The sequence below is a fragment of the Phoenix dactylifera genome, unplaced genomic scaffold, assembly GCF_009389715.1.
Source record: "Phoenix dactylifera cultivar Barhee BC4 unplaced genomic scaffold, palm_55x_up_171113_PBpolish2nd_filt_p 000673F, whole genome shotgun sequence".
Lineage (NCBI taxonomy): Eukaryota > Viridiplantae > Streptophyta > Magnoliopsida > Arecales > Arecaceae > Phoenix > Phoenix dactylifera.
Window position 1 is genome coordinate 19,304 of NW_024068060.1, and position 5,089 is coordinate 24,392.

The window sequence follows — 5,089 nt, forward strand, 5'->3', positions numbered from 1 at the left end:
CGCCCTTCCTGACTGAAGTTGTCTTTTGAAACTCTAGATCTTGTCTGCTTCCACCAGAACCGGCGCCCGACTCAAAAAACGAGGGCCCAAATCGAGCCCGATGCCTCGCCACCTCCTCCTGCTGCCACCGATCATCCAGACTCGCCCGCATGGCAGCCTGGATCTGTGCCTCCTCATCTGGACCCTCAACCTCTTGTGACTCCATCAAGTGATAGGAAGGTGCTTCTGCAGCTTGGCATTCCACCTCCGCTTTCTGCTTGGCAGCCCTATCCTTGGTTGCTTTGATCTCAGCGAGGTTTTTTCTCATCAGCTGACGGGTGCTCGGTGGGCACTCCGAGCAGATATCTCACGAGAATTACCGGCTAAGTGCTGCTTTAATCTGGTTACCCCTCCTCCCTTGAAGCACTTGTGGCAATAATTGCACTGAAACTGGTGCCGTTCACTAAGCATCTTCCCATGCTCCCAGCCAATATTACACTCTTGGGGTTGCCCTCTCCTTGATGGCTCCATTCCTATGACCACATTAATTTTTTTTCAATTGCTATTTTTTTGTAATTAAAAATTAATTTTTTAATTTTTTAATTAAATTATAAATTATATAAATTCTGTAAAAACAAAAGTTAATGTCACCATTAACATCATCCATATATCGACAACATATAAAAAATTCAAGACGAAATGGAATCATTGAATCATTTCCTATTTTTTGGCAATTTTTGACTTAATTTTTTTAAGCAATTTAAATGAAATATTAAAAAAACAATGTAGGGGAAAGAAATTTTACCTTATTTAGTTTTTGCTGAATTTTTCTTCAAGAAAAACGACACTCTCCGACCCTTCTAAATTTTTTTCACGCCTTTGTCTTTGCCTTTCTCTTCTTTTCCTCCTCCTTGATGGCTCCTTCTAAAAACGACACTTTAAAGGACGGATTTGGCTTTAACATTTGTTCGGCTTTTATAGCCAGCCGTTGAGGCACTGTGGCACTTTGAAAAGTGCCACATTTTACTACAGCGCGGCACTTTCGAAGTGCCGCACAAAGGGGCACTTTCAAAGTGCTTAGCACTAATTTTAAACATCGAACCGGTGCGAACCGAGCCGGCTCGCACCGATTCGAGCTCATAGGCTCGGTTCGCACCAGTACAAATCATATACCGAACGGTTCCGACCCAATTTGGGTCGGAACCATTTTATACCCCTGTACTGGACCAGTGCCAGTCGGTACTGGTCCGCTACGTGCTGAACGGACCGGTACAGGTCGGTTCAGCAGACCATGGTTAGAAATATATGATTATCATAATGGCAGTAACAAATAGGAGAACATTTAATGTTATCAAACCACTAAGATTCAATTTTCAGAAATATGGAAAAATATGGAAACAAATAAGTCTCCAATTCCTATTCTTTTAGAGATGTTTGCGACAATCATTTGGTTTCAATGTGCTCTAACAGAGCATCAATGGCATTGAGGGAAGTTTCTATTATCGCAACAGTATAACTATAATATGAACATTAAGAAAAATCAGAAAAAGTATATTCAAGTAACGGTGGTCCTAATGACACTTAAACACAAACCACCAGAAATTCATGTACCAGTTTTTATCCCATCAGCTCCAAGAGGATTAAAAGAAGGACTCAACTCCTTGCTTTCCCATTTTCAGAACATCCTCCGGCGAAAGGATTTTAATGTACCACACATTATTCACAAATGACCTGGATTAAGAGCTAAAAAAGTCAGATAAAGAAGATAATGCATAAGACAAAGCACTCTAGCGACATAACAGAAAATTTGCCTTAAACTATATTAAATACTAGGGGCGGATGGAAAAGATAAATACTATTCATTATTTTATTTATCTATTGCTTATGTAAACTATGCTAAAAGATCCATATAAAAGAGATGCAATTATATAACAATATATCAAAATTTAACACTATTAATAAATTTAACTAAAAATTGATTCATCAAAATCTTGTGTCAGCAACACGTTTTTGCAAGTAGCAGAGAATATGTTTCTAACGGAGATATATATCAAAAATATTATAAAATCAATTTTATGAAACACAAGCTTTCATTATACTAATAACTTTCCAGAAAGGCAAGAGAAGAGAAATTTTTTGATTCATTTATGTCTTTCGTTATTCTGTTGTTTGTTGCTATTGTGTTCAATTTGATACATACATCAGAAAAGGCAAGAAAATACACAACCAACTTTCAAAATTTAGAGAGTGGAGACACTGCTAGACTTGGAGGGAGGGGACACAAATGGAGTTTCTAAGACAGATATATGAGATAAAAATTTGTGCATTTAAAAGAGATTGTTTAGGAAAGATTGGATAAGACTGAGAAATTTCAGCATTCTGTGGCTCTTGTTTCACATAAAAATCAATACAGATGGTGTGCCATTCTATAGATCCCACTCCCAACTGATTGATTGTGTTTGCGTGTGTGTGCATGTGTGTGTATTTGTGTGTGTGAGAGAGAGAGAGAGCAAACAAAATAGCCAATTCATCAGATAAACCACTAAGAATAAAAAGGCAATGATAGGTAGCCCTCAACAAAGTCAGTATACGGCCTGAACCAATTCAGTATTGGTAACTGGTACAGGTGGCATACCGATACTTAGTATAACGAAAAGACCTTGTACCATACCGTACCGATACAATGCTAGTATTATACCAGTATGGGGTCCAGTACCGAGACAGCAAACCTTGTTGCTAACAATCAAAAGCTGTCTTTTCTTCAAACAATATGGATAAAGGGACCATGCGCCATTGTTTGAGAGAAAAACATGCAAAATCACAGCATCACATGAGATGTAGTAAGTTCCCCAAATGTTACAATGAATCAATTCAACTGGGACAAGCAGAAAATGACCTAACAGAAAAGGGTGGTCTAGTTTGTTTTGTCAAAGGGCACACAATACAATGATGTGCATTGGAAGCAGACATCATTATTTGACTTATCAAGGAAAAGAAAACAAGAGCATGATAGCTGTCCCAAATGCCAATGCCACGGATAGTCAAAAGCATATGGAATTCCTAGCATATGGCAAAATTCCTCTGCACTAAAGATCTAAATGAGAGTTAGAAGAAGGCATACCAACTAAATTGGCAAAACAAGAGGCTTTACCATTAGCTAAACCGGCAGAAGGTGATGTTTTATTATTAGAGCATAGAACAAGTAGCTATTGGTATTGATCATAAGTGAGAGGTTGTGCTATAGATGTTGATGCAAGTTGACTTTCATGGGGATGTATTTGAATCACATTAGCAACTTTCTTTGGGTAGCGATTAAAGTATAGTTCGTCGTACCAGCCCGAATTGGATGGTACAGGGTGTACCGTACCATACCAGTTCGGCACCGGTATCCGATATAGGAGGCATACCGACATTCAGTATGCCGAAAAATATTCGTACCGTACCATACCGACACTGTGCTAGTATAGTACCAATATGAGGTCCGGTACTGGGACGATGAACCTTTTTAAAGCATAACACTGAGCAAGAGTATGGCCTATTTTATTGCAATGATCATAGTGAGGTCATTGATGATGTAGCCCAGAATAAGCATCAGAGCCCATGGAGGAAGGACATTGTACTGCAGCAGCTACAAGACTAGAAACATTGACAAAGAGTTGCTTGCTCAGTGGTAGCCACAATATAGGCATCGAGGGTAGGAGGGATCTGTATACTCATTTGATGCTCCTCTTGCAAGATTAAAGAGTATGCCTTAGTAACTGAAGGCAAAGGGTCCACAAGGAGGATTCAGCTACGAATAGGGGCATAGGACTTGTTCAAATTTGTAAGAAATTGCATCGGTCGTTCTTGTTGCTGCATGTCAGTATACAATTTCATGCCACCACATGAGCATGAGTATAAATAGATAATGCATCCCCAAATACCTTAAGATCAAGGTTTGTCGAACTGGCCCGAACCACCGGCTCGGCCAGTACCGAACCGTTCCAATGGGGGACTGAGTCGGTTCACCTTGTTTTTTCAGAACCGGCTCCGAACCGGCTAGAAGCGGCCCCGAACCGATAGAGACCAGCCGAAATCGGTCGTGAACCGCACGGACTCGGTCCGAATTGGCCGGTTCTGTGAGGAATAGGTCCGCTTCGCACCGAGTCGGATCAATTATGAACCGACCCCCCTTCCCCCCCTCTTCCTTTAGTTTTAAACATAAGTTAGGAACCTAACAGAATAAGGTATGCTTCCACTCTCCTCTCATTTTCTTTCTTTATCTTTTGGACGCCAAAAAATATTTTAAAAATTGCAAAATAAGAAGAGATCATGCCAAAATTTTAAATGTTGGCTTGATTTTATGATATGTTGTAGATCTATGGACAATCTACACAATGACATAAAAATCATTAATTTTTAAATTATATATAATTTTTAAAATTTAAAAATATATTTTTGGATTAAAAAATAAATAAAATAAAATAAAATTCAAAAAAATGAAAAATCATAAGTGTATTTAAGGGCTTGCAAGCTACTCTCCAACTAATTTGGTGTCTACTTATTTAAGTTTTGATGCAATCATGCGCATAGTGGCCCAGACCTAAATTTTAAAAAAATAAAATATAAGTATCCTTTGATACATGCCCACGGACCTAAAAAAATATATGTAGCATCCATGGTACTAATGGTAGGGTTCTACATGAATCTAAACTCAAATTAATTTTTTAAAATATTTATATTTAAAAAAACTTTTTTAATTTAAAATTGATTAAAAATATATAATTAGTACCAAAAATTATGAAAAATTAGTTGTACATAATACATCTTTTAGAAGTATTTTCTGAAGTAAAAAAACATATTTTCTGAATTTATAGTATTTTAATGTATTTTTTTATTTAAAAAATTAAAAATATATAAATAAATAAATAAATATAAAAAATTAGTAATAAATATTAGATAAATCAGATATATTTTTTGAAGTAAAAAATATTATCTTAATCGTAACAAAATTTTGCTATTTTTAAATAATTGATAAAATGACATATTTGATAAACCTGTAGGAATAACACCATCAAGAAAAAAAGAAAGAGCGAGAGCGTGACAATAGTTGAGATCACAGGCAAATGCT